The following is a 14,833-nucleotide window of genomic DNA, read 5'->3' as shown; positions in this document are numbered from 1 at the left end:
TAAAATCTTATAAATTGAAATTTTATTAATATGTATCAAAAGAAGAGAGTAACGTATTGATATAATATCAAAGGATACTGATTATTTAAATAACGAATACGTCATATATTGTTTGTGTAACGAAGTTCACTTGGCCATCTAGTTTAAAATAACATTTTCAATAGAAAGTTTATATGCTTTTTTTTTTTTTTTTATTAATTATTAAAAAAATATATTGAAATTTTATTCAATCAAATTTTATAATAATTTTAAAAAAATTTTTCCTTTTAAAAAATATTTTGTGATGTTGTGATAATATGTATTAATACAAGTGCATCCTGATACTTTTATCTCTAGTAAAGGTATGAGTATCATGAACAGTTTTGTTATCTAATGATATTATTTTGATAATATTTTGTGTATATTCTTATAATATTTTGTCTAAATATCATCATAATACAATATTATTTTGATAATATTTTATGAATATTCTTATAATATGTTACCTAAATGTCATCATAATATGATGAATTATTTCCATAATAACATATAAAAAAAGAAAAAAAAAAAAGAATCATTAATTTATAATTATTTAAATTGATTCTTTAAAAAAATATTATAATATATTATTTATAAAAATAATTTTTACTCTTATTTTAAATAAATTTGTGGCCTTTTATTAAAAGGCCTATGATCGATGTATTATTATTATAAAAATTAATGCAATGTTTTTAATTTATGCTTTCTTTTCAGTTTTCTTTGGTAATAACACTGCTTGAATGTTTGGTAATACACCACCTTGAGCAATTGTTACACCAGATAATAATTTATTTAATTCTTCATCATTACGAATTGCCAATTGTAAATGACGTGGAATGATACGTGTTTTTTTGTTATCACGGGCAGCATTACCAGCTAACTCGAGAACTTCTGCAGCCAAATATTCCATAACAGCAGCCAAATATACTGGGGCACCAGCACCTACTCGTTCAGCATAATTTCCTTTTCGTAATAATCTGTGAATTCTTCCAACAGGAAATTGTAATCCTGCTCGGCTTGATCTTGACTTTGCCTTTCCCTTTACTTTACCACCTTTACCTCGTCCAGACATAGCGAATAAATTTATTTAATTAATACTTTTTTTTGTAAATATAATCACACAGATGTGTACGTTACGGGGATTGTAACATAAATGTTTAAAATGTTATTTGGGTATTTTAATTTATAATATTTATAAAATATAAAACTTTAAAAATAAACCAATCACCTTATAGTATTATTTTCAGCCAATCAGAGAGTAGTATTCATTTTTATTGTTATATCCATCTTCGCGTATATAATACGCTAGTTGTATACACGACACGCTCATACATATACTGACTGGTGTTCTGTAACTATCTGTGTATATTAATTGTTTGTAACAATGCCACCAAAAACAAGTGGAAAAGCAGCAAAAAAAGCTGGCAAAGCTCAAAAAAATATATCAAAGAGTGATAAGAAAAAGAAGAGGAAGCGCAAGGAATCATATGCAATTTACATTTACAAAGTATTAAAACAAGTGCATCCTGATACTGGTATCTCTAGTAAAGCTATGAGTATCATGAACAGTTTTGTTAATGATATTTTTGAACGTATTGCTGCTGAAGCATCACGTTTAGCACATTATAATAAACGTTCAACAATCACAAGTCGGGAAATTCAAACCGCAGTTCGATTATTATTACCTGGTGAATTGGCAAAGCACGCTGTTAGTGAAGGTACTAAAGCTGTTACAAAATATACAAGTTCAAAATAAATAAATCGAAAATATTATTTAATTGATAACATAAAAATACATCAACATATAAAAACGGCTCTCTTTTTAAGAGAGCCATCAAATTTTTTAAATAAGAGTAAATTATTTTTATATATACAAAAAAAATAAAATAAACAATTATTAATATCATATTTAATATAAAATTTTATATATTAATAGCTTGAATATATCTATTATTAGTATATCAATATTATTAATTTTAAATATAATAAAGGATATCGCGGAATATATATCGTAAATCAGTGTAATGCAAATGCATTACATTACCTTTATTATTTTCATTTTACATTTACTACTTGTTTATGTACGCTTATAATTATTAGAAAAATATTTTTAATAATTTTAAAAAATAAATGAAATAATAAAAATTTAATAATAAATTATTTATTGAAAGTATAAAAAATGGTATAGCAAAATCTTTATTTTCTTTGATTAAGGCGAAATGTTTTATTAGTTATAAATTCGATAATCTCCTATCGATACTTGTTACTCTTAACTTGTATATATAAAAAATATAATAGTATATTAATTTATAATAAAATTTTTTCAAAAATTCAATAAGTTATTGTAAAATAAAATAGATAATATACAAATTATAAGTTATTATTGCAGATATATTACAATAAAAAAAAAAAATAAATAAAAATATTTGGTAATGTATGTTATAAACAAAATAATTTGTTGTAAACAAATTATATAATATGTTATATTTATTAACAAATTTATTTACTCTTATATAAATAAAATTAGTGGCTTCCCAAAAAGGAAAGCCTGTTTAAATTTATCGGATGTATTAAATATTCTTTAATAAATTTACTAAATATTTTAAGTAAATTATTATATTTTCTTAACCTCCAAAACCATACAAAGTACGACCTTGTCGTTTTAATGCATATACAACATCCATAGCTGTAACTGTTTTACGTTTTGCGTGTTCAGTATATGTAACAGCATCCCGAATAACATTTTCAAGGAATACTTTAAGTACACCACGTGTTTCTTCATAAATTAAACCAGAGATACGTTTTACTCCACCTCGTCGTGCTAAACGACGAATTGCAGGTTTTGTAATACCTTGGATATTATCACGCAAAACTTTTCTATGACGTTTTGCACCCCCTTTTCCAAGACCCTTTCCACCTTTTCCTCTGCCAGTCATTTTAATAAAAAATTATTTACAATATTTTAACGAACGGATAACACGTGTGTTAACCTCACAAGTATTGTAATGTATGTGAGCGCCGGTACAATTGTGCCTTTTTATATAAAGCATTAAAGATTTTTTAAGCCACGCCTATACAATTTGATTAGTCCATACTCTGATAGCTATCCAATAGGATATGACAACAAAAATTTTGAAATTTCATATAAATATAAATACAACACATTTATTTCGCATTTAAACATTTGACTTTGTAGTATCAAATTGTCGAATATAATTTTTAAAATTGTGTGTTTTTTTGTAAAAACATTATTATTTGAAAATGGCTAGAACCAAGCAAACTGCACGTAAATCAACTGGTGGTAAAGCACCAAGAAAACAATTAGCAACGAAAGCTGCACGTAAAAGTGCACCAGCAACTGGTGGAGTAAAAAAACCACACAGATATCGTCCTGGTACAGTAGCTTTACGAGAAATTCGTCGTTATCAAAAAAGTACTGAATTGTTAATTCGTAAATTACCATTCCAACGTTTAGTACGTGAAATTGCACAAGATTTTAAAACCGATTTACGTTTTCAAAGTTCAGCTGTTATGGCATTACAAGAAGCTAGTGAAGCCTATTTAGTAGGTTTATTTGAAGATACCAATTTATGCGCAATTCATGCAAAGCGTGTTACAATTATGCCTAAGGATATACAATTGGCAAGACGTATTCGTGGAGAACGTGCATAAGCGTTTTAAATGACAATTTAAAAAAAAAAAAACAAATAAGAAATATTTTCGGTCCTATATATAGGACCAACATATATTATTAAATAAGAGTATATTATTTTTATTAAAAAATATATATATATATATATATATATAAATTATTGAAATAAAATTAAACATTATTAAAATTTTGTTATAATTATAAGCGATTGCTATTTCTAAAAATAAATAAATTTCATAAAATTTATATTATTTTATATTCATTTGAAATATTAAAAAAACTTCTCGCTTTAAAGTAACCATGATATGAGTTATAAATGCAATAAAATTTTATACAAAAAATAATATTTATTTGTTGACGAATAATATAAAAGGTTTACATTTCTAAATAACATATATTTATATATGGTGTGTAAAAAAAAAGAAAAGAAGAAAAATAATATATATTTTTAATATAAAAAGGCAACCGCACACAGTGTTCCCAAGCGGTCACCCATCCAAGTACTGACTGTGCCCAATGTTGCTTAACTTCGGTGATCGGACGAGAACCGGTGTTTTCAACGTGGTATGGCTGTTGCCAGTAATAAATGAAAATTTTTACAAATATATATTTTTCATAAATATCATTAATATTAAAGTATATTATTAAAATTTTCAATGAAGTAATCAATTTAAATATATACTTATTTATTATACCATATATTTTAAATAAAAATGCAACCGCACACAGTATTCTCAAGTGGCCACCCATCCGTGGTACTGACTGTGGCAAATGTTTCTAAACTATTATTTTATAAAATATTTATACAAAAAATAATTTACTCTTATCAAATATTAATTTGTGGCCTGTATTAAGGCCTATGTTATTTTCATTTTTTAGCAAAAATAATGAAATATTTCAATATATTATTAAAGTAACAGATCATTTCTTTTTTGGTGCTGCTTTTTTAATTTTTGTAGGAGATGATTTGGCAACAGAAGCTTTCTTAGCTTTTGGTGCTTTCGGTTTACGAGCAGGGCTACTTTTGGCAGCGGATTTTGTACTTTTTGCTGGTTTTGCTTTAACTGGTGCTTTTTTTGATGCCGCTGATGATTTTGCAGTAACTTTTTTAGCAGCAGTTGATGATGATGGAGTCGCTTTTTTTGCTTTAGGCTTTTTGGCTGCCAATGATGTAGTTGTGGCTTTCTTTTCTTTTGGTGCCCGTTTACTTTTAGCACTCTTTGCTGAACCTTTTGCTCCACTTTCTTTTTTGGATACTTTTGATTTAGCTGAAGAATTAGATGAAGCGGAAGCAGCCAATTTGAATGAACCAGATGCACCTTTACCTTTAGTTTGTACCAAGGCTCCCTCAGTTACAGCAGCTTTTAAATATTTTTTAATAAATGGTGAAATTTTATCAGAATCCACTTTATAATTTGCAGCTAAATATTTTTTAATTGCTTGTAATGATGAACCACCACGTTCTTTTAAATTTTTAATTGCGTTAACAACCATTTCTGATGTACGTGGATGTGTTGGTTTTGAATGTTGTTTTGTACGTTTAGCACCAGAAGCTGTTGCTTTTTTTGTTGGTGTTGTAGAAGCAGCAGTAACCGCAGTTGCTGCAACAGCTGTAGAATTTTCTTCGGCCATATTTTTTTACTTTATAAAAATAATGTATTTATTATAAATATTTAAATGATAAAATATAATAATTCTATCAAATAAAAAATAAAGGTTTTCAATTATATCATTATTCACAATAATATAAGTCCCTATGTAAGTCAAAGTACCATGTAGAAAACACATAAAAATTAAATAGTATTTCTAATTTACTGTCGTAGTAAACATGATTTATTTTTTCAATTTCTATAATATATAAAATAATAAATTATAAATTTAATAATAATATTTATTTTATAAATTAAAATATATTTAATTTTTTTATTAACAATTATTAATAAACATAGTTTAATATTAATTATTTCAATCATACAAAACAATAATATTTTTAAGGTAAACTTAAAAAGTATATATTTTTATTTTTTATTTAATATCGATTTATTATAAATTATTAGTATATAAATAATTAAAAAATTTAATATATAAATATATATATTATAGTATAAGATTTCATTTTTAGAAAAACTTTTTTTGTCAATAATGAAAACGTATTATTATGAAATGTGTTAATCGAACATTGACAAAATAGAAAATACTTTTATTTATGCATTAATATCAATAATTAACTATTAAATTAATTTTTTCATAATTATATAAAGAAATTTTATACTGATATAAGTATTTATATATTATAATATTTATTTTAAATATAAAAAAATTTATGACAAAATATATTATTAGAGTATTTGTTGAGATTAATATAAGATTATTTTAAATAAGAATTAATTTATATAATTATTAAAATATTATTAATTTTATGTTATGTAATTTTAATAAAAATAAATAATAATAATAATAAATATACAAATTTTTTAACAATTTAAATTTTATATGATCTAAATAATTTTGTTAAGTACGATATGAGAAATCATTGTAAGCTTCGTTAAGAAACTTTGTAATATAAAATAATAATAATAATATTAAATATATAAATAAATAAAATAAATTTGATATATATTTTTAGTTCATTCTGTGTATAAATCAAAGGATACCGAATAATTGGTAACGGATGCGATATATTATAGTATCGAGTATTAAAACATAATATATAAATTTATCTTGTTATTCAAATTTTTTGTTACTTAACTTATGTATTTAGAAAATTTATAATATTATTTATATAATTGACATAAAATCTTATAAATTGAAATTTTATTAATATGTATCAAAAGAAGAGAGTAACGTATTGATATAATATCAAAGGATACTGATTATTTAAATAACGAATACGTCATATATTGTTTGTGTAACGAAGTTCACTTGGCCATCTAGTTTAAAATAACATTTTCAATAGAAAGTTTATATGCTTTTTTTTTTTTTTTCTTTAATTATTAAAAAAATAAATTGAAATTTAATTCAATCAAATTTTATAATAATTTTAAAAAAATTTTTCCTTTTAAAAAATATTTTGTGATGTTGTGATAATATGTATTAATACAAGTGCATCCTGATACTTTTATCTCTAGTAAAGGTATGAGTATCATGAACAGTTTTGTTATCTAATGATATTATTTTGATAATATTTTGTGTATATTCTTATAATATTTTGTCTAAATATCATCATAATACAATATTATTTTGATAATATTTTATGAATATTCTTATAATATGTTACCTAAATGTCATCATAATATGATGAATTATTTCCATAATAACATATAAAAAAAGAAAAAAAAAAAAGAATCATTAATTTATAATTATTTAAATTGATTCTTTAAAAAAATATTATAATATATTATTTATAAAAATAATTTTTACTCTTATTTTAAATAAATTTGTGGCCTTTTATTAAAAGGCCTATGATCGATGTATTATTATTATAAAAATTAATGCAATGTTTTTAATTTATGCTTTCTTTTCAGTTTTCTTTGGTAATAACACTGCTTGAATGTTTGGTAATACACCACCTTGAGCAATTGTTACACCAGATAATAATTTATTTAATTCTTCATCATTACAAATTGCCAATTGTAAATGACGTGGAATGATACGTGTTTTTTTGTTATCACGGGCAGCATTACCAGCTAACTCGAGAACTTCTGCAGCCAAATATTCCATAACAGCAGCCAAATATACTGGGGCACCAGCACCTACTCGTTCAGCATAATTTCCTTTTCGTAATAATCTGTGAATTCTTCCAACAGGAAATTGTAATCCTGCTCGGCTTGATCTTGACTTTGCCTTTCCCTTTACTTTACCACCTTTACCTCGTCCAGACATAGCGAATAAATTTATTTAATTAATACTTTTTTTTGTAAATATAATCACACAGATGTGTACGTTACGGGGATTGTAACATAAATGTTTAAAATGTTATTTGGGTATTTTAATTTATAATATTTATAAAATATAAAACTTTAAAAATAAACCAATCACCTTATAGTATTATTTTCAGCCAATCAGAGAGTAGTATTCATTTTTATTGTTATATCCATCTTCGCGTATATAATACGCTAGTTGTATACACGACACGCTCATACATATACTGACTGGTGTTCTGTAACTATCTGTGTATATTAATTGTTTGTAACAATGCCACCAAAAACAAGTGGAAAAGCAGCAAAAAAAGCTGGCAAAGCTCAAAAAAATATATCAAAGAGTGATAAGAAAAAGAAGAGGAAGCGCAAGGAATCATATGCAATTTACATTTACAAAGTATTAAAACAAGTGCATCCTGATACTGGTATCTCTAGTAAAGCTATGAGTATCATGAACAGTTTTGTTAATGATATTTTTGAACGTATTGCTGCTGAAGCATCACGTTTAGCACATTATAATAAACGTTCAACAATCACAAGTCGGGAAATTCAAACCGCAGTTCGATTATTATTACCTGGTGAATTGGCAAAGCACGCTGTTAGTGAAGGTACTAAAGCTGTTACAAAATATACAAGTTCAAAATAAATAAATCGAAAATATTATTTAATTGATAACATAAAAATACATCAACATATAAAAACGGCTCTCTTTTTAAGAGAGCCATCAAATTTTTTAAATAAGAGTAAATTATTTTTATATATACAAAAAAATAAAATAAACAATTATTAATATCATATTTAATATAAAATTTTATATATTAATAGCTTGAATATATCTATTATTAGTATATCAATATTATTAATTTTAAATATAATAAAGGATATCGCGGAATATATATCGTAAATCAGTGTAATGCAAATGCATTACATTACCTTTATTATTTTCATTTTACATTTACTACTTGTTTATGTACGCTTATAATTATTAGAAAAATATTTTTAATAATTTTAAAAAATAAATGAAATAATAAAAATTTAATAATAAATTATTTATTGAAAGTATAAAAAATGGTATAGCAAAATCTTTATTTTCTTTGATTAAGGCGAAATGTTTTATTAGTTATAAATTCGATAATCTCCTATCGATACTTGTTACTCTTAACTTGTATATATAAAAAATATAATAGTATATTAATTTATAATAAAATTTTTTCAAAAATTCAATAAGTTATTCAAAAATTCAATAAGTTATTGTAAAATAAAATAGATAATATACAAATTATAATTTATTATTGCAGATATATTACAATAAAAAAAAAAAAAAATAAATAAAAATATTTGGTAATGTATGTTATAAACAAAATAATTTGTTGTAAACAAATTATATAATATGTTATATTTATTAACAAATTTATTTACTCTTATATAAATAAAATTAGTGGCTTCCCAAAAAGGAAAGCCTGTTTAAATTTATCGGATGTATTAAATATTCTTTAATAAATTTACTAAATATTTTAAGTAAATTATTATATTTTCTTAACCTCCAAAACCATACAAAGTACGACCTTGTCGTTTTAATGCATATACAACATCCATAGCTGTAACTGTTTTACGTTTTGCGTGTTCAGTATATGTAACAGCATCCCGAATAACATTTTCAAGGAATACTTTAAGTACACCACGTGTTTCTTCATAAATTAAACCAGAGATACGTTTTACTCCACCTCGTCGTGCTAAACGACGAATTGCAGGTTTTGTAATACCTTGGATATTATCACGCAAAACTTTTCTATGACGTTTTGCACCCCCTTTTCCAAGACCCTTTCCACCTTTTCCTCTGCCAGTCATTTTAATAAAAAATTATTTACAATATTTTAACGAACGGATAACACGTGTGTTAACCTCACAAGTATTGTAATGTATGTGAGCGCCGGTACAATTGTGCCTTTTTATATAAAGCATTAAAGATTTTTTAAGCCACGCCTATACAATTTGATTAGTCCATACTCTGATAGCTATCCAATAGGATATGACAACAAAAATTTTGAAATTTCATATAAATATAAATACAACACATTTATTTCGCATTTAAACATTTGACTTTGTAGTATCAAATTGTCGAATATAATTTTTAAAATTGTGTGTTTTTTTGTAAAAACATTATTATTTGAAAATGGCTAGAACCAAGCAAACTGCACGTAAATCAACTGGTGGTAAAGCACCAAGAAAACAATTAGCAACGAAAGCTGCACGTAAAAGTGCACCAGCAACTGGTGGAGTAAAAAAACCACACAGATATCGTCCTGGTACAGTAGCTTTACGAGAAATTCGTCGTTATCAAAAAAGTACTGAATTGTTAATTCGTAAATTACCATTCCAACGTTTAGTACGTGAAATTGCACAAGATTTTAAAACCGATTTACGTTTCCAAAGTTCAGCTGTTATGGCATTACAAGAAGCTAGTGAAGCCTATTTAGTAGGTTTATTTGAAGATACCAATTTATGCGCAATTCATGCAAAGCGTGTTACAATTATGCCTAAGGATATACAATTGGCAAGACGTATTCGTGGAGAACGTGCATAAGCGTTTTAAATGACAATTTAAAAAAAAAAAAAACAAATAAGAAATATTTTCGGTCCTATATATAGGACCAACATATATTATTAAATAAGAGTATATTATTTTTATTAAAAAATATATATATATATATATATATATATAAATTATTGAAATAAAATTAAACATTATTAAAATTTTGTTATAATTATAAGCGATTGCTATTTCTAAAAATAAATAAATTTCATAAAATTTATATTATTTTATATTCATTTGAAATATTAAAAAAACTTCTCGCTTTAAAGTAACCATGATATGAGTTATAAATGCAATAAAATTTTATACAAAAAATAATATTTATTTGTTGACGAATAATATAAAAGGTTTACATTTCTAAATAACATATATTTATATATGGTGTGTAAAAAAAAAGAAAAGAAGAAAAATAATTTATATTTTTAATATAAAAAGGCAACCGCACACAGTGTTCCCAAGCGGTCACCCATCCAAGTACTGACTGTGCCCAATGTTGCTTAACTTCGGTGATCGGACGAGAACCGGTGTTTTCAACGTGGTATGGCTGTTGCCAGTAATAAATGAAAATTTTTACAAATATATATTTTTCATAAATATCATTAATATTAAAGTATATTATTAAAATTTTCAATGAAGTAATCAATTTAAATATATACTTATTTATTATACCATATATTTTAAATAAAAATGCAACCGCACACAGTATTCTCAAGTGGCCACCCATCCGTGGTACTGACTGTGGCAAATGTTTCTTAACTATTATTTTATAAAATATTTATACAAAAAATAATTTACTCTTATCAAATATTAATTTGTGGCCTGTATTAAGGCCTATGTTATTTTCATTTTTTAGCAAAAATAATGAAATATTTCAATATATTATTAAAGTAACAGATCATTTCTTTTTTGGTGCTGCTTTTTTAATTTTTGTAGGAGATGATTTGGCAACAGAAGCTTTCTTAGCTTTTGGTGCTTTCGGTTTACGAGCAGGGCTACTTTTGGCAGCGGATTTTGTACTTTTTGCTGGTTTTGCTTTAACTGGTGCTTTTTTTGATGCCGCTGATGATTTTGCAGTAACTTTTTTAGCAGCAGTTGATGATGATGGAGTCGCTTTTTTTGCTTTAGGCTTTTTGGCTGCCAATGATGTAGTTGTGGCTTTCTTTTCTTTTGGTGCCCGTTTACTTTTAGCACTCTTTGCTGAACCTTTTGCTCCACTTTCTTTTTTGGATACTTTTGATTTAGCTGAAGAATTAGATGAAGCGGAAGCAGCCAATTTGAATGAACCAGATGCACCTTTACCTTTAGTTTGTACCAAGGCTCCCTCAGTTACAGCAGCTTTTAAATATTTTTTAATAAATGGTGAAATTTTATCAGAATCCACTTTATAATTTGCAGCTAAATATTTTTTAATTGCTTGTAATGATGAACCACCACGTTCTTTTAAATTTTTAATTGCGTTAACAACCATTTCTGATGTACGTGGATGTGTTGGTTTTGAATGTTGTTTTGTACGTTTAGCACCAGAAGCTGTTGCTTTTTTTGTTGGTGTTGTAGAAGCAGCAGTAACCGCAGTTGCTGCAACAGCTGTAGAATTTTCTTCGGCCATATTTTTTTACTTTATAAAAATAATGTATTTATTATAAATATTTAAATGATAAAATATAATAATTCTATCAAATAAAAAATAAAGGTTTTCAATTATATCATTATTCACAATAATATAAGTCCCTATGTAAGTCAAAGTACCATGTAGAAAACACATAAAAATTAAATAGTATTTCTAATTTACTGTCGTAGTAAACATGATTTATTTTTTCAATTTCTATAATATATAAAATAATAAATTATAAATTTAATAATAATATTTATTTTATAAATTAAAATATATTTAATTTTTTTATTAACAATTATTAATAAACATAGTTTAATATTAATTATTTCAATCATACAAAACAATAATATTTTTAAGGTAAACTTAAAAAGTATATATTTTTATTTTTTATTTAATATCGATTTATTATAAATTATTAGTATATAAATAATTAAAAAATTTAATATATAAATATATATATTATAGTATAAGATTTCATTTTTAGAAAAACTTTTTTTGTCAATAATGAAAACGTATTATTATGAAATGTGTTAATCGAACATTGACAAAATATATTTCATTAGAAAATACTTTTATTTATGCATTAATATCAATAATTAACTATTAAATTAATTTTTTCATAATTATATAAAGAAATTTTATACTGATATAAGTATTTATATATTATAATATTTATTTTAAATATAAAAAAATTTATGACAAAATATATTATTAGAGTATTTGTTGAGATTAATATAAGATTATTTTAAATAAGAATTAATTTATATAATTATTAAAATATTATTAATTTTATGTTATGTAATTTTAATAAAAATAAATAATAATAATAATAAATATACAAATTTTTTAACAATTTAAATTTTATATGATCTAAATAATTTTGTTAAGTACGATATGAGAAATCATTGTAAGCTTCGTTAAGAAACTTTGTAATATAAAATAATAATAATAATATTAAATATATAAATAAATAAAATAAATTTGATATATATTTTTAGTTCATTCTGTGTATAAATCAAAGGATACCGAATAATTGGTAACGGATGCGATATATTATAGTATCGAGTATTAAAACATAATATATAAATTTATCTTGTTATTCAAATTTTTTGTTACTTAACTTATGTATTTAGAAAATTTATAATATTATTTATATAATTGACATAAAATCTTATAAATTGAAATTTTATTAATATGTATCAAAAGAAGAGAGTAACGTATTGATATAATATCAAAGGATACTGATTATTTAAATAACGAATACGTCATATATTGTTTGTGTAACGAAGTTCACTTGGCCATCTAGTTTAAAATAACATTTTCAATAGAAAGTTTATATGCTTTGTTTTTTTTTTTTCTTTAATTATTAAAAAAATAAATTGAAATTTAATTCAATCAAATTTTATAATAATTTTAAAAAAATTTTTCCTTTTAAAAAATATTTTGTGATGTTGTGATAATATGTATTAATACAAGTGCATCCTGATACTTTTATCTCTAGTAAAGGTATGAGTATCATGAACAGTTTTGTTATCTAATGATATTATTTTGATAATATTTTGTGTATATTCTTATAATATTTTGTCTAAATATCATCATAATACAATATTATTTTGATAATATTTTATGAATATTCTTATAATATGTTACCTAAATGTCATCATAATATGATGAATTATTTCCATAATAACATATAAAAAAAGAAAAAAAAAAAAAGAATCATTAATTTATAATTATTTAAATTGATTCTTTAAAAAAATATTATAATATATTATTTATAAAAATAATTTTTACTCTTATTTTAAATAAATTTGTGGCCTTTTATTAAAAGGCCTATGATCGATGTATTATTATTATAAAAATTAATGCAATGTTTTTAATTTATGCTTTCTTTTCAGTTTTCTTTGGTAATAACACTGCTTGAATGTTTGGTAATACACCACCTTGAGCAATTGTTACACCAGATAATAATTTATTTAATTCTTCATCATTACGAATTGCCAATTGTAAATGACGTGGAATGATACGTGTTTTTTTGTTATCACGGGCAGCATTACCAGCTAACTCGAGAACTTCTGCAGCCAAATATTCCATAACAGCAGCCAAATATACTGGGGCACCAGCACCTACTCGTTCAGCATAATTTCCTTTTCGTAATAATCTGTGAATTCTTCCAACAGGAAATTGTAATCCTGCTCGGCTTGATCTTGACTTTGCCTTTCCCTTTACTTTACCACCTTTACCTCGTCCAGACATAGCGAATAAATTTATTTAATTAATATTTTTTTTTGTAAATATAATCACACAGATGTGTACGTTACGGGGATTGTAACATAAATGTTTAAAATGTTATTTGGGTATTTTAATTTATAATATTTATAAAATATAAAACTTTAAAAATAAACCAATCACCTTATAGTATTATTTTTAGCCAATCAGAGAGTAGTATTCATTTTTATTGTTATATCCATCTTCGCGTATATAATACGCTAGTTGTATACACGACACGCTCATACATATACTGACTGGTGTTCTGTAACTATCTGTGTATATTAATTGTTTGTAACAATGCCACCAAAAACAAGTGGAAAAGCAGCAAAAAAAGCTGGCAAAGCTCAAAAAAATATATCAAAGAGTGATAAGAAAAAGAAGAGGAAGCGCAAGGAATCATATGCAATTTACATTTACAAAGTATTAAAACAAGTGCATCCTGATACTGGTATCTCTAGTAAAGCTATGAGTATCATGAACAGTTTTGTTAATGATATTTTTGAACGTATTGCTGCTGAAGCATCACGTTTAGCACATTATAATAAACGTTCAACAATCACAAGTCGGGAAATTCAAACCGCAGTTCGATTATTATTACCTGGTGAATTGGCAAAGCACGCTGTTAGTGAAGGTACTAAAGCTGTTACAAAATATACAAGTTCAAAATAAATAAATCGAAAATATTATTTAATTGATAACATAAAAATACATCAACATATAAAAACGGCTCTCTTTTTAAGAGAGCCATCAAATTTTTTAAATAAGAG

At 24.3% G+C, this 14,833-nt stretch overlaps 2 non-coding genes across 2 annotated transcripts; both read right to left on the bottom strand.

Moving 5' to 3' along the window:
- Nucleotides 1-4,129: 4,129 nt before the first annotated feature.
- On the bottom strand, nucleotides 4,130-4,248 carry LOC123303738. The gene has a single exon (XR_006535828.1). It is a non-coding gene; the product is annotated as a 5S ribosomal RNA (ribosomal RNA).
- Nucleotides 4,249-10,616: 6,368 nt separating this feature from the next.
- Nucleotides 10,617-10,735, bottom strand: LOC123303746. Its single transcript, XR_006535836.1, has one exon. It is a non-coding gene; the product is annotated as a 5S ribosomal RNA (ribosomal RNA).
- Between the last annotated feature and the right edge of the window lie 4,098 nt (nucleotides 10,736-14,833).

This window comes from Chrysoperla carnea, assembly GCF_905475395.1.
Source record: "Chrysoperla carnea chromosome X unlocalized genomic scaffold, inChrCarn1.1 SUPER_X_unloc_13, whole genome shotgun sequence".
Lineage (NCBI taxonomy): Eukaryota > Metazoa > Arthropoda > Insecta > Neuroptera > Chrysopidae > Chrysoperla > Chrysoperla carnea.
Note: the sequence above shows the minus strand (reverse complement) of the source record. Positions and strands in the feature narration are given on the sequence as shown.